The 22820-nt window shown below is 36.6% G+C and overlaps 1 protein-coding gene across 2 annotated transcripts in view; it reads left to right on the forward strand.

Annotated features, from left to right (window-relative positions):
• Positions 1-1930: 1930 nt before the first annotated feature.
• The window catches only part of GPR63 (G protein-coupled receptor 63), a 53436-nt gene continuing 32546 nt past the window's right edge, over positions 1931-22820 (forward strand). Inside the window, exons 1-2 of one of the 2 annotated variants that reach the window (XM_039852973.1) lie at positions 1931-2198; positions 3772-3979. The gene's annotated coding sequence lies outside the window, so the exon portion shown is untranslated. The remainder of the gene's footprint in view (positions 2199-3771; positions 3980-22820) is intronic. The other variant, XM_039852972.1, reaches the window with a different exon arrangement.

Raw genomic sequence — 22820 nt, forward strand, 5'->3', positions numbered from 1 at the left:
TTTGGGGAACCTCCTTTCTTCCACTCAGTGTTTATGGGGAGTGGAGGGCAATATAGCTGTCTCCCTTAACTTTTTCCAGACATACATAAATGACCCCAACCTGACTGTGCATATTCCAACCCATGGTTATAGTGGTTATAACCATGGTTACAGATGGGCACAGAATCCAAGTGAGTTCAATGTGACTCATTCCTTCGCCTGCGCTCTTGCCTACGGGATAAGGAGGTTGGAGGGGGTGGTAAACCTGGGCCTATAGGCCTAGGCCTTGATTAGAGAAAAAAAAAAAATCAGTGCAATGAAAGCACAGTCCTGATATGGAGAGAAACTGAGTCTTGACACTCTGAGTATCTGAAGAAAAAAAAAAAGATGAAAAAAACTCATGTTTTTTTTGTTGTTTTGTTTTGCCAGCTTTACTCTTGGGATGTATAAGCATATGAGTCAATACGTACCAATCTCTTCCACTGTAGGTTTTCTTGTCTTTGAGTCTGAGTTGGGCGCCTGTTATATACAACCATCCTGACAATACAGGAGTTTAACATAAAACCAGGGTATCTTCACTCTTGCTCATTGCTAACTTCCTCTCTCATCTCAATGTTTGATCCAGGCAGGACCATGCTTTCTACTTTTTTAGAGCCCAAAGCTTATTTCCTCTCCATCTGTAATAGAAGTTGCTCCAAGATTTTGCATATTGTCTCCCTGCCCTCTCCCTTCACAAGTCCACCAATGCTTATTTCACAGCTGCAGGTGGCAGGAGAGGAAGATCCAAGGTTAAATCTCAGGCTACTGAAGCAAGTCTTTTGTGCAAATCAGAAATACCTCTCCATCTGAGCCTTGCTCTCATCCCTTTGGAGCCCAGGATGGATCTTCACCTCAATTGCCTACCTACCTCCACCTCTGCCAGAGGACGTGGTGCAGGGTACAAAAGACACAACAACACTATGCCCAGGTCCTACAGTACTAAGAGGCAAGAGTTGGAGTCACGAGGTAGAAAAAACAAGCCTGCTACGCACACACACTTTTACTGCTGTCTATTCCTAGGGTGATGGTAGCAGCTGATGCTGGTGACTCCCAGGCATCCCCACACTGGGCGTACCCCTCTATGGTCTCAGCAGACATCATAAATGTTGATGAAAGCTAGAAAAACATCACTTGTTACTTGAAGGCACTATTTCACAGGATCATTTTTATTTTAAGGTGGTATGGTTTCTGGAGGGCCTTCCTGAGTTCAATTTGGAGATTTGGATGCCCACTCTCTGTTGATGAAAGTCAGTGGTTCAAGAAATCCAGTTGGAGGCCACCTGGCAAATGGCCATTGGAAGAGAACCGAGCACAGAGTAAAGCAGGGCATTTGGCAAGTCTCCGTGCCACACACCAGTGACACCTTCGGGGCTCAGTCTAAGGGTCTCAGTTGGTCTTTATTTATTTGGTCTCCTGCGTTCCTGCTCGTGGGGGAGACCCTCATCACTGTGTTGGAGATAGAGGAACAATCAGCAAGAGAGGAAACCAACGTCACTGGGCAGTAGCCTGCGGTGAGCAATGGTTTTGGGGGCGCGGACCCGGGCAGATTCGCTGGGGTAGGGATGTGCGTGGAGAGGGGGTGGTGGAGGGTAGAAGAAGCCAAGACCCTAAAAAGGAGAGGCTCGGTTATGAGAAGGAGCGACTTTTCAAAGATCGTTGTGGGGCGCAAATCATCCGCGAGGGCGGCCCCCAATGCAGGGTCGGAGCACCCCACCTTTGCCCAGGTGTAGGGGCCACCAGACCTGACAGGGAGCTCGGGAAGCAGCCGGACAAGGGCGAGCTTTGCAACGCGGGGTCAGCCTGGACGGTGGCCTCCGGAATCTCTCAGTCTCCGCTCCCCGCTCTTAACTCGCGTCCTCCCCCACCGCCCTCTCTCCCCACCTCCTCTCCTCCCATCCGAAAACGCGGCGGGCGCCTTTAAGAGGCCGCTTTGGTTACCCTGGGGGCGGGAACCCCCGGCAGATCGGGAGGCGGCGGCGCTCGGCCGCAATGCTCCTCACTTTGTGCTCCCGCGCCCGCCGCCTGGGAAGCCGCCGCGTCCCGCTCTCCCTGCGGCACCGCGAAGCGTTGTTTTCTGCAGCGGGAGAGAGAAGTGCTATGTCGGGAAAGTTCCGGGAGGGACTGGATGGGGCCACGCTCCCTGCGCTCGGCGGGCGCCCGCGCGCAGCCCTTTGTACGAGGTGAGACTCGGGGTGCGCGGGCCCCTGGGACAGGGGGCCCCGGGGCGCGGGGCGCTTTGATCCGCCGCGTTGGGGGAGGGCGTGTGGTGGCGGGGAGTGTGTGGCGAAGGAGGAGGCTGATCAGACCGAAGTTGTGCGGGAGAAGCTCAGGTTTTCGGCAAGATTTTTGCAGCGGGACTTAAGTGATTTTAGCCTCCGGCGCCGCACGATGGGGGCCCGGCCGGGACTCGGTTTCCCCGGGCGCCGCCCCGCCCGGCCTCCCGACCGACGCCCCCGCCCGGCCCCTGCCGGCCGGAGCAGTTAGGCCTTCTAGGAAAGCGGGCGGCTGCAGGTCGGCTCCCGAAGCCGGGTTTCTCACCGCTGGGCTCGCTCCCGGAGGAGCCGAGTGCTGGGAGCGAGAAGAAGGGGATGGGATCCTTTTGAACTTTTCCACTGTGGTCTCGTCACTCTTTAGGGGTGAAATTCACCTCGGTTGCCAGAGTGGGAGGGCTCCTCGCGAGCTCCAGCAGTTCCGAGAGGTTGCCTCTTACATGTGGGTAAGCTTGCGGCGCTCTGTCTTTCAGCCTTGGTCGATTTGGAGCGTCGCTCTGATTGTCGTCCTCCGCCCCTTTTGCTTTTGGGAAATTCTTTTTTCTTTCTTTCTTTCTTTTCTTTTTTTTATATGAGAAAAATATATGCTGGAGGCTCAGAATGCTACCAAAAAACCAAAACAAAAAAACCCCAACAATATATCTTTATGAAATCCCTCCCCCCCCAACCCCCAGAGCTGATCCAAATTTTTAAAGTAACCGTTTAGTCCCTGATTAGATATTTAGACTTGGTCTCTACTCTAAGGAAATACAAGTATCCATAGTAGGTACGCAGTTTTTCTCAGTGAGGTAAGATGAGGTTTTAACCATATCTTTTAAATATAAGCTTTTCTCTTTATTTGTTGATTTTCATTGTGTCTTGGATTAAAAGGCTCTAACTAAATTTAGGAGTAGTTTTTCTAGGAATCATAAATAAAACCTGATGTTTCTTGCATAATCTGACATTGCTTCTGATAGCTTTACCCTATTTTAGGTTTCGCCAAATACATGTAATTATTTGGTGAAACCTGCTATAGAAGTACATTTATTACACAAGTGAGTAAGTTTTCTTTTTTCATGTGTCCTGTGGATGATGAAAGCCCATTTTCTCTCACCCCCAGGAGTCTACCACACCTGTCTATTCCTGTTTCCGTCTTCTCTACTTACATTGTGTATGTCTGAGGTTAGCTACAAATCTAAGATGCTGATGAAAAATCCCTTTATTTTGTGAAGTGTTGTAGTACCCAGAATTTTAGTGACACAGTTGATTATATCATCCATGTTATTTTGAAAAATAAAATAGAATGTTGGAGCTTGTTTAAAGAAAAGATTATCATGAAGTATTCAGTCAGGCATTTGCTTTGCATGTAATTTTGTGTGTGAAAAATATACTACCAAAATAGACAGGAAATATTGTAGGAAATATCTTATTTGCAGCGGGAAGTTTTGAAAGAAAATTATTCCAGAATAACCATTAATATTATAACATTTCGTTTGGGATATAGGTTTTCATCGCTGAGCACAATTTTGTCACTCTGCTGTCAAATATACCAGAACTGAAACTTTATAAAAAGAGCTCACAATCTCAAGCATTTTCTGAAAATTTGCAGCAAACTGAACAATCTTGGAAAAGAATTTCTTTAGAAAAAGTCACATACTTAATATCCTAACTGCAGTTACCATTTTACCTTAAGTTTTCTGGACTCCAGGCAAGTAAGTACTACACTCTTAAGAATTTGGGGTTCTAAGATAGATGTGACTTAGTTCTTAGAATTGTATTGATTAATATGAGTAACTTGCGATTTTGTATATGGTTTATTTGATTTGAGATGATTGCTTTGTGAATGATTCTTTTTGAAACTAAGTATATATATGTATATCACTATATATCATAAATCCATGTTTATATCTAATATATGTAACAGGGAAATAACACATGATATATTGTATATAATATATGAAAATTAGAAATGAAATGAAATAATTTTTTAGATTGATTTTTGGGCTAATTTGCCAGGCGTTTACCAGAAGTGTGTTTATATTTGCTACAAATGCGTTTTACTTTATTGCATGTAGCAATTATTTTTTTTTTTACAACTAGGATATGTATATATTTAGGGTGAGTTCTTAGTGTTTACTTGAAACAGGCAGTAACCTGTTACCTAGAGTTTATGTTGTGTCTCTTGGGCTCTCACAAATAACATTTAAATGTTTGACTATGAGCCTAGGATCACATACTTTCAGAATTGATGAGATCTCGGTCAGTTATAGTTTCAAGTTTCCTGGGAATTTTCTGTTTAAGGTCAGATGTGGCTCTAATTTGAACTGGATAATCCACAAAAGAGGTACTTTTGCAACCACAAAACATGGAGAACATTCCAAATAATTTGCAGTGTGGGCAGCCCAGCATGGTTTACTGTTTAGTTGGCTTGAGGCAGTGTGCCATGCTTGTAAAAAATGGTTACTGAAGCTGACAGACAGCAAGCTGTTTCAGTCTTTGAGTTTGACACATAAGATTAAGTGCCTTTTACTTTCTGTGCCAGTAAATAGGGACAAGATTGGTAAAAGTAATTTGTTCCCAGTTCTGTCTGTATGTCAGAAGATTCAGAAAACTCAAGCATGAAACTCTAGCTTAATATACTGGAAAGCTCATTCATGTTCATTAAAAATGTAGTGAAGAGTTGGAAGATTGGATTTTAACGTTTTCAGGTCTTGGGCAAGAGTATATGTGCTTTTACAGTTAGGGTAACCTAGAGATCACCTATTGAAATTAATAATAACACTATTATTTCAGTATTTCTTTCAAGTGATAGTGCTAAACAAATTCTATCCTCCCAGGTCCAGTTTAGATTAAAAAAAAAAACATCCTCAGCCAGATACTGTGCCAATCACCTGGCATGCATATTAATTGATTGTTAGATAATTTTCATTTGAAACCATTATGTGTCATTATACTCATAAGCTTTACATACCTTTTGAGATTTTTGGCCAAAGCTTCTTAGTTAAGTTTTTTCTCTCAAATATAGACTTAGCCAAATCTACATTATTAAAGCATTTGAAAGATATTTTAGGCAAAGTTTTTTTATGTGAAAACTTCTAAGGATCTGCCTTGAGTAGGTGGTATAAAAAGGACATGGTTCTTTATTCTAGCTGTTACCTTCCAAAGGGAGATGCTGTTACCTCTTCCTATTCTGTTTTTAAACAAAAATAAACACATAGGTAATTTCAGAGAAAGAACATTTACAGGCATTTAAAGATGCTTGAAGTTTGGATCAGAATAAGGATTTCAACTGAATGTTACATAAGAATCATTTAACATCTATGGCCAAAGGGTGTCTGTGGCAGGGCTTTTGATCTAAGTTGGTACTGGGAGGATGTCGATTCAAAGGGAGCTGGAGTGTAAAGGGACTGTTCCAGGCATAGCATCCATTGCCGTGTAGAAAGGAAAATGTTTGCATAAGTGTGTGCTTAGAATAAAATTTATTCTTTTCATCACTTTAGCTTATTTTTCCATTTCCTCCAGCCTGTATATGAAGTAGGCCATCTTCCTGCTCTATTTTGTTTAACCTTGCCCAAACTGATTCCTTCTAAAGTTTCACACTGTCCAGCACTAGCACAAAGCCTGATTTTTAATTCTTTCAGCTCATTCCCACCAGGTACTTCTTCAGACATCTTTCCTCCTTTTGAATTATTGAGTTTTTTAATGGTATATTATGAGTTTTGAATATGTTTCTCTCATTTTTCATAATAGGATTTGGCTAAATTTGCTCCTACTTAAAAGTGTAATATGTTGAGAACTTCTCATTTTTGTTTCCATATTTTATGTATAGTTATAAGTTTTCAAATCTTTATCTTTATTTTTATTTTTATGCTATAATAGATATTTTTTCTTATTATGGAAGTAACACATGTTCATTATAGAAAATTTTGAAAATCCAGACAAGCAAGAAAACCAAAACCAAAAAAAGCAGCAAGAAGAACAACAAAAGAGAAAAAAAAGAAGAAAAAGAAGAAAAGGAGAATTATGCCCAGAGATAACTATCGTTAGCATTTTGGTGTATATTTTTATATATCAAAAATACCACTATATTTTAATTTCTAAAAATGACACTATATATGTATTCTCTAATTTTCATACAGAGATGGAACACATTTCATATCATGGAATGATCTTCTGTAACACATTTTGAATGTGGAATATTATTTTATTCCATGGACATATCATAATTTATTAGGGATGTGCCACTGTAATATTAGTGAGGTTTTCCTTTTTTTTTTTTTTCTGTTATACAGCAGTAAATATCTTACAGCTCAGTTATTGTACACTTCTGTGGTTATTCCCTTTGAGAAAAAGCCCTAGAAGTAGAATTTTTTGTAGGGATAAAGGGCATTGATGTTTTTTATTGACCTCAAGACACTTTATTATTCCCCATATAAAACCCATAGACTTAATCATAGTTTTTCTTGATTACCGTCTACAGTTTTGTTTTTGTTTTTTGTTTTGCCAGTGTAATATGAAAGATTCAAGTGAGATAGGATTTGGACCTAGACCTGACTGATTAGGGCTTTAACCAAATGAAATAACCCTAGATATTTATAAAGACTCAACCGCAAGGTCTTACCTCAACACCAGATCATCCCTTAGTGCTTAGTCATAGCTGTGAACGCTATTTCCACATGAACAGGTACAGCAGTTGATAGTGTGCCCTGAGACTGTCCTCCTTTTTCACTCTTAGTGTCCTTACTATATTACCGTAATCTGACCTCCTGCCCACACATACATAATTGCTATATGGTTGAGTGAGCAAATGCTGTTTCCTATGTAGTTAGCTCTAAGATTTAAAAATATTTTCAGCCAACTTGTGGACCCTTAACATTTTGAAAAATATTGGAAAGTTTTAATATATAGGATTTAGTTTTGAGCCCTATGTGTGTATATGTCTAATATTTACATATCTATATTTTACCTATATATTTATCTATATCTTTCTCTCTGTCAAAAATACAAAACTTTGAGCTGGAAATTACCTTTTGAAACCAAATAAGTATCATTCTGGCCACCACAAAAGCATGATCACTTCTAGGAACACAACTAGGTATATGAAATGGAAAAAGACACGTGAAAACTGAAGGACTGATCTTTAAATGTAGAGAGAAATTCTCTCCTTCATTTTTACATCTTTAGCCATCAAACATGACCCATCAAACATGAATGAAGGGTCTTGTGTATTTTCATGTATAGTTTTCCTTTTAGAATTTGGTACTGACTGTAAAAGAGAAAGTAGACACACACACACACACACACATGCTCGCTCGCGCTCTCTCTCTCTCTCTCTCTCTCTCTAACAAACATATTTTCTGGGCCAGTATTCTTTTTTCAGACGTTGTCTCCTCCACTGTGAAAGTCTCCTTTTCTCCTTTCTCTAAGTCATACTGAGGTTCTCTGTCCCCTTAGTACCTGGTTCTTTACCTCTGTTTTAGCCCATGCTGTTTGACTTAACGTCTTTTTCTCTGTTATTTGTATAACAATATAGGGTTCTCTATAAATTAGGATCAGCTGGGTATATCTTTACTCTGACTTTCAAGTTGAATCTATGTTCTTATGTTTTTACATGTGTCTCATAAATAGCATATAGCTGTATCTTTTATGTTCTTTGTCTAGTAACATATAACTGAGGTCTTTTGGTGGGTTGGTTTCTGTCTTTTTATTCACCCTGTTCTTAATCACTCATATTGTTTTAATCATTTTGAAGTTTTCCGATTTTTGCTTTTGAGTTGCTCACTTTCCTCAGAACTTTAACTATGGTAGTTCTCTTAGGCCTGGGTTGAGGGCAAGTTCCTCCAGAAGGTAAAAGTGTTTTACTTCTGCTGCTACTAGCTTGAGTAGTAGTACTACTGACCTGGGCACATTTTAAATCAGATTTCTACTCGAAGGTCTTTTTTTTTTTTTTAAATCTCAGCGCCACTTTGTGATTACAAATTTTAGGGGGACATTATTTTCCTTTTGGCATAGAGGAATTTATGTCTCATTCACATTTAATACAGCATATGTGGCCCTTTGAAGTCCTAGTTGCTGTTGGGGTTTTCTGACAAATATTATAATTCTGTAATCCCAACTAAAATTATTTAAATTTAACTATACCGAAGAAACTTTTTTTTCTTAGATTACAGACATGTACAAAATATTTTTGTCATTCAAGTTAATATGCAAACCTTAACCAACTACTCTAGGGTATTTGCTTCTGAAAAGAAAAAGACACAAATATGTCAAGGTATGGTGGAAAATGCTTATTTTCTTTTTTCTCTTTTAACTCCAATTTTATAATTGATCATTTTCCTCTGCTGATAAATTTGAAATTTCTGTATTGGATATTGGTATCAGCACTTTCTCTTCCTAAGCCCTAAACTTCATCTTGTTTATAGTCATTTAGTACTTAGTTTCGTATTTTGTTCTTTAGGAAGTTAGTGCAGGCATCTTATTTTAAATTATTCAGTTATATCTGGTTATATCTTTCAGCTTGAAAGACATTACTGATCACATTTAGTTTTTTGTTTCTTCAGATTTCTGGGCTTTAAAATGTTAGTAGCAGGGAAGTGAAAAAGCCACCCATGGTCTGCATTGCTCTTATTTATACTCTCAAAGGCAAGTTAAAAATGGCAAGCTGCAAGGTTCTTCTGGGTAGGTTCACTTTTGAAAAGGGAACTTTTCACTATTTTTTCAGATGGTTACATCTTGGTAAATATTTTTAAAAATTTTAGTTTTTTTCTTTTGTTATTATAACATTTGCAGCTTTTCCTCTTTAACCCCTACATGATATAGATAAGCGATGCAGCCTTGGTTGTGATGAACAGTTAAAATAGAAAGAGCTTAAGAACCTCAGCATTTACATACATATCTCAGTTCTCAGTTACTGTGAATTAGCTATAAAAACTCGCAGTGATAAAGCCAAATTTAAAAAAATTAATTCGGTTAGTTCTGGATAATTGTTACATTTATCAGGTGATAATTATTCATGTCATAAAATTAAGCTTTTACTATTTTCTGTACTCTTTTTATGAAATAATTTTTCTTTTGCATTCTGAGTTTTAAAGTCTGTCTTTTTGTATTTCCACATCTTGTTTTTTAAAGTCTGTCTTTTTGTATTTCCACATTGTTTTTCCACATCTTGCATAAAAGGGCACCAGAACAGAAATGATCTCTGAAGCTCAACTACTAGAATCTCATTCTGGTAAGGTCTTTGTTCATATCTAGATTCTAGGTTGGAATACAGTTCCAGGAGAAGATCTTTTTGGTAATTATTATTACTTTTTTTTTTAGTGGATAGACAGGGAGCAGTCATATACAAAACCCCATTAGGTAAAGCATCTGTTTAGTTCGTGGCCCTTATAGAAAAGGAATTTTCTATTTATCTAATATAAACTTGAGACTTAGAGTGATCATTTCACTGAATGCTGTCCCTCCCAGAATCTGTGTTAAATAAATTCTGCTTATTACACCCAATTTCAGCATTATAAAAATTCTGCATATAAGAATGATTTTCACATTTGATTCACCAGCCATTAGGCGAACTCTACATTTGGGTGTTCAAAGTGCAATGATTTTTGCCATTATTGAATATATATTGAGTACACACACGCACACGCACACACACACACACACACACACACACACACGCATGCACATGTACACACCACTCAGTTCTGGTATCACTTTTTCATAGGCCAAATGTGCTAGAAGAAATCAAATAAGAAGTGGTCATACATGAAGTATAATAAAACTAGAAAATTTTCACCTACTTAAGTATAAGCAGTATTTAGTGCTCTTCTTTCCCCTTTTTTGTGTAAGCAGAAATTTGGGAATTGCAATGCTGACCCATGTATACAGTTGACATTGAGCCAGTGAATTCTGTGTGGGTCCTGGGTCTTACAGGCCATACGTCAGTTGCATCAGCACTTCGTGAACTTGCAAAGCTTTTACTGATGCTTTGATCTTTGGTCAGGGGACTAGAGGACTAGCAGCAGGCACCTTACTGAATGGCAGGATCATGGGCACATCATCAGTGGGGAACCCAGTAATAAACAAACAGCACAACGTCACCGCAAATTCTTTCTCCCTTGTGATTTTGTGATGCATGATGAGAAATTGTTCTTCGGTGTTTAGAATACAATCATTTTTCACTGATTTTTTTTTTTTCATTTCTAAAGGTTCAAAGTGATTATCGCAGATTTTCTTTAAAACACGTCTTTACTATGGCATGACATTTTTAGAATGGGGAGCAGGGTGGCTTTTGGGAGGTGAGGCATGCAGTAATGTGACAATTATGTAACCTTTTATACTAGAGCGATTATTCCCCATTGTTGGATGTATTGCAGACTTGATTGAAAATTAAAATTTAGAAATAATAGAAATGAAAAAAAAAGTTGAGTTACAGGAGATAATAATTTTTATTTATGAATTCTGCTTTATGGCAGGATTTAGTAGAGAGCCTTCAGTTAGTGAGCTTTCAAGAAACATTTTCTTGAATTTAAAGTTATTTGTCAACAGTTTGGTTTTAGAAGACTTTTTTTTTAGGAACACATACATTTTGTAAAATTTTATTCTTACAATGAAAGATTCCTGCTTTTCGTTATTTTGTACTTATTTTATTTTACCTCTTACTCCCTATGACCTACTTTCTTCCACCCTTTCCCCACCAAAAAATAAAACAATATAAAATAAACTATAACTTTAAAACCAAACATATTAGTCTTTGATGTAGTACTTTAGGATTCATCTTAGTAAATAATAACATAGAGTATGAAATTTAGATAATGTTGTAAGAAAATATGGGCACATGTATATAAAGAATTAAGTTTTCTCTGTTTTCTAGGAATTTTATTTCATGGCTCACATGGTATGTAATCCAGTGGGTTTTTCTTGTTTGTATGTACGCTTATGTATGTTTTGTATGAGTCAGGTTTTTTTTTTTTTGAGAAACAATCAATAGAAGATATTTTTGAGTTTTTAATAAGGAATTGGCTCATGCGATTATGAAGGCTGAGAAGTCCAATGATTTGCCAACTACAAGTTGGAGACCCCGTAAAGCCAATGGTGTAGTTCTGAGAACTGGAGGGCTGATGGTGTAAGTATCAGTTGAGGGTAGCTGGGTTTGTCCCAACTCAAACAGTCAGACAGAATGAGAATTCCCCCTTCCTCTGCCTTTTTGTTTTTTTCAGGCCTTCAGCAGATTGAAGCCCACTCACATTGAGGGAAGGCAATCTACTTTACTCAGTCTACCAATTCCAGTGCTAACCTTATCCAAAAACAACCTCACAGACACACCTTGAACTAATGTTTAATTCAGGCACTCTGTGTTCCATTCAAGTAGATGTGTAAAATTAACTATCATAATGAATCCATTAGACTTGTGAGTTATATAAAAGATCAGAGATATATCTGTTTTGTTCTTCATTGTATTCCAGGCTTAGTCAGAAGCTGGCTTAGAGCAGGTTCTTAATAACTCTTAAAGGAAGGAAGGACATAAATTTAAAGAAGTATATAAGTCAAGTCAAAAAGTATATGTCAGAGATTTATATAATGTACATGGATAGTATGGTTGAAGACTGAGTATCATAGCGAGATATGATAGTGCTATCAGTTGGCACATGATGACTCTGTTGACATTTCCTTTGTCTTTATCTGGTGGCCATTTTGAAGACTAAAACTAAAGTATTACTTCATAGATTTTTGGACTCTAAGTATTTTAAGTATGACCTTTAGATTTTTCAGAATTTTCTTGTTAACCGTAATTATTTTGATCATGGCAGTGAATCAAGGTCAGAACAGATTTGCCATTATTTCTGAGAATGAGTCAACGCTGCTCTTCAGCAATCCTATTTCAAAATGGCATCAGAGAGCAGAATGATCTTTATTTCTGTGATGCTTTTCTTACATTATTTTCTAGCTTCCCACTCATGAAAAGATTTAGTACAGCAGTTCTCTTTTACTGCAGGGGTATATTCCAAGACCCCTAAGTCTGCAATACATGCCTGAAAACACAGATAGTTCCGAACCCTACATATAGTATGTTTTTTTCTATACGTAACTACCTTTGATAAAGTTTAATTAATAAATTAGGGCACAATAAGAGATTAACAACAATAACAATAATTATAACAATATACTGTAATAAAAGTTATGTGAATGTGGTCTCTCTCAAAATATCTTACTGTACTATACTTATCTTTTCACTTAAAGGAAGCCCTTTATGGTTTCTCTTTGGCCTATCCAAATTGCCAGCATCACTATTCTTGTACATTGTGGCCATTGTTAAGTAAAATAAGGTTTACTTGAATACAAACACCATGGTACCACAACAGTCAATCTGATAACTGAGATGGCTACTAAATGACTAATGGGCAGGTAGTTAATACAGCATGGATACACTGGACAAAGGGATGATTCATGTCCTGGGCAGGATGGAGAGGATGGTGCGAGATTTCATCATGCTACTCAGAACAGCATGCAGTTTAAAACTTAGGAATTGTTTATTTCTGAAATTTTCCATTTAGTATTTTCAGACCACAGTTGACCGAGGGTATAACTGAAACTGTAAAAAGTGAAACTGGATAAGGGGGGACTACTATAATTCCATATATCTCTTTTGTTTATTGAAATTTGCTATGGGTTATGAAAGTTGCCTTGTAATGAGTTACATTTATATGCCACAGGACCAAGAGACCAAGGATTTTAGCATCTTTTTAAAAAGATATATATATTTGACTATTGTGTACATAGTCAGGAGGTTATTTGAGGTCTCTGGTGATCTCATTAAGCTCTTTTAATTTCACATTCTGTGAAATTTCTAATATCATAGGAGCAGATGTTGATGTCTGGTTGATGTGGGTGAGGTGAGGTGGTCTTATACACTGTCTGATGCCAAGAGATGATGCTTGAACCATCTCAGGCAGTGATGTTATCCAGATGTTCAGGAAGGAAGAGGAGACCCTGGTATAAACATATGTATCCCCCACTTGTTTTAGTAGTCAGGTAACATGTCATATGAATCTCTGACTAGCACAGTACCTGGTACATGGTTGATGCCTAGACATTTTTCTTAAACTAACTTAGATGGAGCTCTCAGGGACAGTCAGTCAGAAACAAAAGGTGTTATTATGGAAAACAAGTAAGCTATACTACAGTTGCATCTGGAGACAGGAATAAACTGGTTTTGGTTGTAGTGGACTGTTTTTAGAAGATCTAGGAAGGAATATATGGACTTCCACCATGTTTGAAGAGATGAAAGAACGACAGAAACTATCTTTTGTTCTGAAAAAGAGACTGTTGAAAATGACTTCTGAAATGAAGGAGGTAGAATCTGCAGTGGCAAAGGTCAGAGGAAGAGAAATGAAAGTATGTCAGAATCACTGTGGAATCTTGAAGTGGGAAACAGCTTTAAATTCAGTTTGGGGTGAGATATGGAAAATAGTCATTTGCAAGGATGGTGGATTAGAATCCTAAATGTCATTGAAGTGTTGGTGTTACAGAGGACATGGTTTTCTCTTCTAGTGTAGAATTGCTGGCTCATTTATTGAGCACTGATTATGTGTCAGGACTATATTTGCTGTCTCATTTAACCCTTAGAACAGTTTCATGAACTAAGACACACTATAGTCATCTCTATTTTTCTGACGAGGAACCCGAGGAACCCAGAAATTAGGTAATCTGCTCAGTGATGCACAATCTGTAAATGGCAACCAGGTACTCTGACCAATGCCGAGGTGTACACAGCGGGCATCTGGAGGAAGAGCATGAAAGCACTCAATAGAAACTTTATTGGGCCCCTGACTGACTTTACTCCCTCCAAAGGGCATGCCAAAATCATTTGTAGTAAGAGACAATGGAGAAGAAACTACCAGTATTTTTAGAAGTAATACTAGTATGATGGTAGAAATTTTTAGCTTTTATTAGGTAAACTTATTTTAAGGCCTTGGGAACTTTCATTGTACTAACTTTATGACTGTTAAAGAAAAAATCCCCAATTCTCATGGAGATAGGTGTATGGGATCAGATGGGTTACAGAGTTGCTGAAGGGAACAGGTTTAAAAAAATGGAGTGGCAAGCTGAGGTGTACCCAGAAATTCAAATGACTCTAAAACTGGATTTAAAAAATAAACTTGCAGAATAGCAAAAAGATATGCAGTTTCTTTTTCTTTTTAAGAAAATTGTGTTGATTTCCAGGGGATGTTTGTGGGAACCAGAAAGGTGATTTAGAGATTAATATGAAAAATTAAGTACTGTTATTTTAAATTAGTAGGTAAATAATTGGAGTATGGAGTACTTTTTAAAATAGTGACTGGTAGCTAAATTACCATATTTAAATTTTGTGCTTTTGGGGATAACAAAATTATATTCTGCTCATAAATCCGTTATGCCCTTTACCAATGAGTACATTTCTTGCATAATAATAACAGTAACACATGCCTAAAGGGTAAGGTACATTTGAGTAATTCCTCCTGTCATTATTTTCCACATTTTTAAAAATTATAATATGTTCTATCCATGGACAACAGGCAGTGATGATATAGGCAGGGAAATACTTATTTTGCTTCCTTAATGTCTTTTTTAAGGAGTAGAGTTTTTTTTTAAAGGAATATGTTTGTGATCATTGAAAAGAAATATTAACATATACATTTATAATATATGAAAATGTTCTTCAGGAACAATTTTTTTCTTGAAAATAAACTCAATTTACATGACTTAGAAAATACAGAAAGTTAGAAAAAAATGTATCACCAATAATCCTACTGGTTAGAAACATCTATTAATATTTTGATGTGTTTCCTTACAATTTCTTTTAAAAATTAAAAAAAAAAACGGGAAGAACATTATTGTATATTCAGCTTTGTAGTCTTTTCTTCACTCAGCATGCTCACATCATAATTTCTTGTGTCATTAAATACTCTTCAAAAACAGCTTTAAAGGCTATACAACATTCTATTATATGTCAAATAATTAACTATTTCCTTAATGTTAACCTTTAGGTTGGTTCCATTTTCTTGCTATCATGTACATGGAATTTTTTAACAGCTTTATTGAAATATATTTGACACAAAATTGAGCTATTTCAAGTGTACAGTTCAGTGGTGTTTAGTAATTTTACTAAGTGGTGCAGCCATCACCATAATTAGTTTTATAATATTTTCTTTCCCCCTGGAAGATCGCTCATTCATATTTACAGTTAATCCTGCCTCTATCCTTAGTTCCAGGCAACCACTAATCTACTTTCTGTCTTATATAACTGCCTTTTCTGAGCAATTCATATAAGTGGAATTATGTAATATGTCGTTTCTTATGACTGATTTCTTTTGCTAACTGTAATATTTTTGAGGTTCATCCATGACATAATGTATATCAGTACTTATTTCTTTTTACTGTTGAATAATGTCCCATTGCAGAGACAGAATACATTTTATCTGTCCATTCACCAATTGATGGACATTTAGGTTGTTTCCAGCTTTGTGCTATTAAGAATAACGCTACTATGAACTTTCATGTGCAAGTCTTTGTGTGGACATACAGTTTTATTTCTCTTGGAGTAGAATTACTATATTGTATAGGAGTTTTGTGTTTAATTATTTGAGAAACTGCCAAACTTTTTCAAAGTGGTTCCACCATTTTACATTTCTACTAGCAATATACGAGGGTTCCTATTTCTCCATATCCTCACCAATGTTTGTTATAGTCTGTCTTATTTATTATAGACATTCCGGTGGGTGTGAAATATCTCACTGTGCTTTTAGTGTGCATTACCCTAATGACAGTGGTGTTGAACACCTTTTCATATGCTTACTACGCATTCAGGTGTCTTCTTTGTTGAAATGTCTATTCATATCTTTTGTCCATTTTTTGATTGAGTTTAAATATTAAGTTATAAGTGTTCTTTGCAAATTTGGGGTACAAGTCTTTTATTTGATATGTTTTGTAAGTACTTTCAATCTGTTGCTTGACTTTTAATTTTCTTAATTATGTCATCTGTAGTGCAGTTTTGATGAAGTCCAATTTGTCAGTTTTTAATTTTTTGGACTGTTCTTTTGTTGTCACATCTGTGAATTTTTTGCCTAATCAAGGTCAGACAGATTTTATATATAGTATTTTAATTACTTAAACTTTTAAAGGATTTTAAAAAATATTTCTTAAGAATGGATCCTGAGAAATAAAAGATTTAGATTTTGTAATATATTTACTTTTAATAAGATAAGGTTTTTTGAAGTGTTACATCAAACAAGGAGATGTACAAATCATAAGGGCAGAGCTCACTGAAATTTGAAAAAAATTAATGCATGTGTATAACTACCACACAGATTGAGAGAATGTTACCAGCATCTCAAGTACCCCTCAGAACTTCCCTAAAGCCCCTTCCCAGTCACTACTCTTACTCTTCTCCAAAGGTAACCAGTAATTATCCTACAGATTAATTTTGCCTCTTTGAATTTTATATAAGTGTAATAATATTGTATATACATTTTTGTCTGCATCTTTTGCTCAATGTTACATTTGTGAGATTCACCCATGTGATGGGCTGTAGTAGTTTGTTCATTTTCATGGCTGTATACTGTTTTATTATATGACTATATTACGTTGATTAATTCTACTATCAATGGACACTTTTGCCTTTCTAGTATTTGTCTATTTTTAATGGTGCTGCTAGGAATATTTGTACTTGACTTTTGGTGTACAAACGTGAGCATTCCTGTTCAGTGTATACTCAGGAGTGGGATTGCTGGGTGATAGAGCAGGCATAACTACAAATTTACTATAAAAAGAAAACTGTTTTCTAAGACAGTTACCAATTTGTACTTCCAATAGATATGTATGAAAGTTCTATGTGCACATATCCTGTCCAACACTTGCTGTTTTCTGTCTTTTTAATTTTTAGCCCTGCTGTTGGATTTATGTCTTACTGTGGTTTTTATTTGCATTTCCCTGTTGAATAATTGTGTGTGTGTATGTGTGTGTTTGGGGTGGGGAGCTATTAGTATATCTTCCTTTATGAAGTTTTTTGTTCAATTCCTTTACTCATCTTTCAACTGGGTTTTCTTGTATTTCTCTTATAAAATTATCGGCATTGAAAAGATTTGTCTATAGCAATTCAGGGTATGAGTCCGTTGTCAGTTAAGACAATTGAAGTGTCTTCTATCATTTGGCTTGCTTTTTCATTCTCATTATGTTGGCTTTTGGTCAACTTGTAAATCTTTCCTTTATAGCTAGTATATTTGATGTCTTATTGGTGTCTTAAAAATAAACTTGATTTGGAAACTTAATTAATATTAGGAAACTCAAACGAGCTAATTAGAGGCTGGTATTTGGTTATTATGAGAGCTCTTCAGTTTCCTGTCCATGTTTCAAGAGTGAAGGCCTTTGGAAGTCGTTTTCCTCACCCCACCGTGAGCCCTGAACACCAGCTTCCAGCCCCTTGAGACTGATGCGGCCTCTCGGCCTCTCGGCTGCCTTTCTTACTCAACTTTAAGCTTCTCAGCTGCTTTTAAGCATTTCAGCTGCCACTTTTTAGGCTCTCAGCTTCTCAGCTGCCTTGAGAAAACTTCCGAGCTGGAATTTTAGATTTGGCTCATGTCTCCAGGGGAAAAGTATCATCAAATGCAGAGCTACTTCACTTTTCCACACCTTCCTTCTCTCTGAAATCTTGGCCTTTCAGGTTCTCACTGCTTTGGTAGTTCTTAGATGCCTTCACAGAAGTTTTTTAAAAAAATTATCCAGCATTTTTGGATGTCCTTGGTGGGGCCATTGGCCCATCACAAACTTGTCTTTCTTTTCCAGGAAAGAAAGTGCTTAGGAATATTTTTTAAGGTCATTGATAAAGTTTCTTGAATTACTTATTGTAAGGTTGCATTTGCATTGGTGGAGTATTAGTTTGCCAGATTTGTTTTAGTCTTTTCTAAACCTTTGAAAATTTGCAAGGCAAAAAATAACATTGTAATTTTCTTTTAATCTTTGTTTTTATTCTAGTGAGAGACTAAACCCTGTTTCAAATGATGATTGGTCTTTGGCATCTTTTCTTTATGATTTCCCCATCAATCTCCATTATTTTTCATTGATTTTAAAGTACTGTATAGCATTGCCTTATTAATAAATAAGAATTCATGCATCTTAAGATAAAGGATTGTTACCTTAATTAACTTAAAAATTATTAGCTTTTCTATTGATCTTTATAATGTTTCAAATTTTTGAAGGCAGAGGTTGTGTCTCTTGTGTATTCTTTCTTGGTACCTGGTGCCTGGTATAGTCTCCGTAACATGAAGCAGATTGCATTAAAAATAATGCAGAGATATGAGCAGTAAGCTCTTGAAGATTATTTCCTTTGTCATGCTATGTTCAGTGATTATTCACTGTGAAAATTTCTTTAGTTATTGATTTATATCGTTTCATTTAGGAGCATGGCCTCAGGTCTAAGGTCACGAAGCATCCCATTTTTGACTCATTATCCTCTCTCACATTTATCCAAATCACTAATGTAAGATCAAATTCTTTGTGATGTACCACATTTATTGAGGGTAAGTATCTCTTTCATAAATCTCCAAAAATGTAAGAGGGGAATTCCATGTCTTACCTTCCTCATTTGAAGTTAAATTGTCATTGCCGGAAGCATCATATAAATGCTGACTATAACCTCATCAGTTGCATTTTGAAAGAGTTTAAGGCTAAGACAGTTTTAGACTGACTTCAGAATTCTAAAGCATGCGCATAAAAATTTTAAAATCTAAAGCATTCTCTCTTCATGTAGTTCACCTGACTCTAACCAAGTATTTGGATTTCAAGAAATCAGACAGTCTAATTTTTTGTGAACTTTGTGAAAATAGTGTCTGAGGATGAAGGATAGTGGAAATTTCCTTATCATTTTAAGCATACTTTGCCTCTTTTAATTATGGAAATATTACTCTCAGGAATGTCCTTGTTTTAGTCATTGCTCTATCATCTTTTTTTGGGTCATTTTATCAACTCTGCATAAAACATAATGTCTGCTCTCATGCTGCCTCTGGCCCTCAGGGAATGATGTTCTGAAGAAAAATTGAATCCTTTGGGGAAGGCTTGGTCTAAAAATAAAATTCTCAGAGTGTTAGACCGTGGATATGGGCCGGACCTAGGGACAGCATTTTTCACATCACAGATTGTTATATTAAGTGGAGTAAAAGTTCCTTTCTTTTTCTCCAGGCGATGAGGGAGGCAGCAAAGCATTTTGGAAGGAGCAGGGACTTTGGAACGAGGTTCCAATTCCAGCTTCCCCACCAGCTGTGTAATTGGAGGCATATCACGCTCCAAGCTGCTGTTTACTTGTCTACCAAATGAGGAAAATAACTTCTATCTCTGTGGTGGTTTGTTAGGATTAGTAATAATATACGTGAAGGTCTGATACATGGTGGGTGTTTAAAAAATGGTAGCAATAATTGCACATCTTAATTTTTTCCCTCATTCTGGAATAAGACATTTTTTTCCCTAATGTGTTGATGATTCACAGACTAGAGCCAGGTTACCTAGGTACTAATCCTAGCTCTGCTATTTATTAGCTATGTGACCATGGGCAAGTTACCTAGTTTCTTTGCAGCTCAGCTTCCTCATCTATAAATGAGGATAGTTATGATGCCCACCTTTTAAAGTTGTTACAAATATTAATATTTGTAAGTACCAGAATAGTGTGTGGCTAATATGTAAGCACTAGGTTAGTATTTGATATATGAAAGTAAATACTCAAAGCCAACATTAATTGGTTACGGTTATTAATAAAGTTAATAGGATTAGAGATGGGACATGATAAATGATGGCTCATAGGTAAGAGAAACAAGTTTAGTGAGATAAAAATTGGCAACTTCGAAGTTGGCACAAATTCAGATGACTATTGTCAATTAGTAGGAATAGCAAAGTGGTGGAGATATTTACTTTCAGCTACTCTTATGAGAACCTAGAGAGAGGAATTCTCACAAAAATGGTTTCTGCTGTGTTCTCCACTGTCAGGAAAGAGACCGAGAGGAAAAGGAACATGACTTGGGCAGAAAATACTTTCATGCAACACTCCACTGGCACTCAACAATATCATATATTTTCTCTTTTGGTTGATTAAGAAATTATATATAATTACACATATGTATATTATATACATGTATCTTATGTTTCAGATATAAAGTTGGAGGTTGGACAAGTCTATGGATTATTTTCTGAGTGCCATTCAGGGGCATTGTGCATAAGATGTTTTATTTTTTTATTTGGGTTGAATTAGCATAAATGATACCAGAGTTGTCTTTTTTTGATTGAATTTCTATAATAATTTTTTTTATATCTTACATTTCAGGTAATGCCAATCTTCACATAAGGCTTTGGTTTAAAATGAATGGAATGTCTGGTAGACTCATGCAGGTGTTTATGTATTGCCATTCTTAATGGCTTACGCTTAGGTTAAAAAACCATAACTATTGGTTTTTTCTCAAACAAGAGAAGGCATCTTCTGGGTAAAACAGACTTGTAGGGGAGACTCAAGAATGTGTACATATCTATAAAATGAAGACTGAAACTCTTTTTATGACAGTGACTTTCTCTCCTCAAGTATTACAGGAATTTTTAACCCTTTTCCTGTTTAGAGAAAGAGTGCAGCTCGCTGCTAGCATTCATTTAACATCAAGCGTAGGAATGCTACATTTTCTAGGATTTGACATTTTTAGGGATCGAGAATTACTATATTTTGTAAATGGAAATATCACTACTAAAAACAGAATGCTATAAATAGAAGGATTTCATTTGTTTCCAATGACTATTGATATACTAGAGGGATATGAAAATAATAATAAAAGTGAGATATCCCATGGCAAACTTTGGGGTACGGTTAGGACTGTAATCCGAGTTAGCTCGGGGTAAAAACTGCAGCTGCAAATGCTGAAGGTGAGTATTCTCAGGGTAAATGGGAAATGAGTTAAAAAGAGAAAGAATAAAAACAGACAAGTTTAGTAATTTCTTAATGTGAACGATGAGAATCCTTTTACAACTGAGGATTTTTGAAAAGTTCATCACACTTGTTTCCTGCAGACTTCCATTGGCCATAATAGGTATTCTAAGTTAAGAGAAAGTTTCAAAATGCTAAGTACAATGAATGGGGGAGGTAGAATGAATAGTTAAGCAGCGGCCCACACTTGTACTGTTTTTTCTCTACCTGCAAGTACTACCCTGTAGAATAGAGCCGCCTAGCATTTTACCCCTGAGTTGAAGACTAGATCCTTCTTTTCTCAAGAAATCAAAGGAACTGCCTGGGGGAGAATTGGAACTGATGACGGGAGTGTATATGCCCCAAGTAAAGCCCTTATCTTCTTGGTATTTGAAGCCCTACCCCTGCTCATCCTAAAATAAAGCCTGTCTTCCTACAAATCCAGCATCACACACAGAACTCCCTACCAGCTGCCTTATTATAGGAGAGACTATCAGAAAACCAAAGCAGAGGAAACCAACAGCAGCCATAGAGGAAAAACTCACCCTGGTTTTTATTCAGAAATATCTACAAGATGTATGACAAAACAGTCAGTATCACAAAAGAGCAATAAACAGAACAAATATTTCTGGAAGAAACAGGTTAAGAAATGAAAAAGAATATAAAAGAAACTTTTGGGAAGTTTCAGGAAGATGACATCTGGAAATAACAGGATGTAGTAAAATACGAACAATCAAAAATAAGAAATAACGCTTGAAAATTAGACATTCGTTTACTGAAATTAAAAAAATTCAAGTGCAAAAAGGGAGGCAGAAGACTTGAAAGAAGGGCGAAGAGACAGGCTCTGTCAAGTTTGCCTGATCTCTACATACTTGGAATTCCAGAAGATACAACAGAGCAAATGAAAGGTTGAAAATATCAAATAAATAATAGAAGCTTCTCTTGCACTCTGGGAAATAATCTAGATCTTCAGACTGATAAGTTTTGAGAGCCCAGCAAAATGGATGACAGCAACTTTAAATTCAGACTAATTCTTGTAAAATTTAAGAACATTCTGTGTAAACAAAAGTTCCTACAAGCTTCTAGAGAGAAAAGGGGGATTGTCAAGTTCCCATTTGTCTTTGCTTTTCTGGTACAATAAGGTATTTCAGCCTCATCTCAGGCTTTTCCTATCCCAGCCCTGGAGTGAGCCATTTTTCTTAGGAGCATTGGTTTCTATTAGTGGTGTTTAGAAACCAAGACCTGGGTGTTCATTGTACCTGGAGTATTGTGGCTGCTACACCCTTTTGGTAGATAGAACTGGGTAAGGAGGAAGTATAAACGTATATATGCTTTACCCCATGATACATACAAAATATTTTACCAAATGTCAGTATCACTACTAACAACAAATATGCTAAGTAAATTTCAGACTGTCTTTGCAAGTTCTTTTTTGTCCTTAGAATAAATATAGGGCATTCTAAGGACATATAATCAGAATACTAGGTTCAGAAGATAAATTATTTCTTCAGTGTGGTTATCAATTTGGTATATAGGTTTAGCTTCATTTATTTTTGTATGTATTAAACTGAGGATGTACATCTTTTTAA

This window comes from Pteropus medius, unplaced genomic scaffold (assembly GCF_902729225.1).
Source record: "Pteropus medius unplaced genomic scaffold, Ma_sr-lr_union100, whole genome shotgun sequence".
NCBI lineage: Eukaryota > Metazoa > Chordata > Mammalia > Chiroptera > Pteropodidae > Pteropus > Pteropus medius.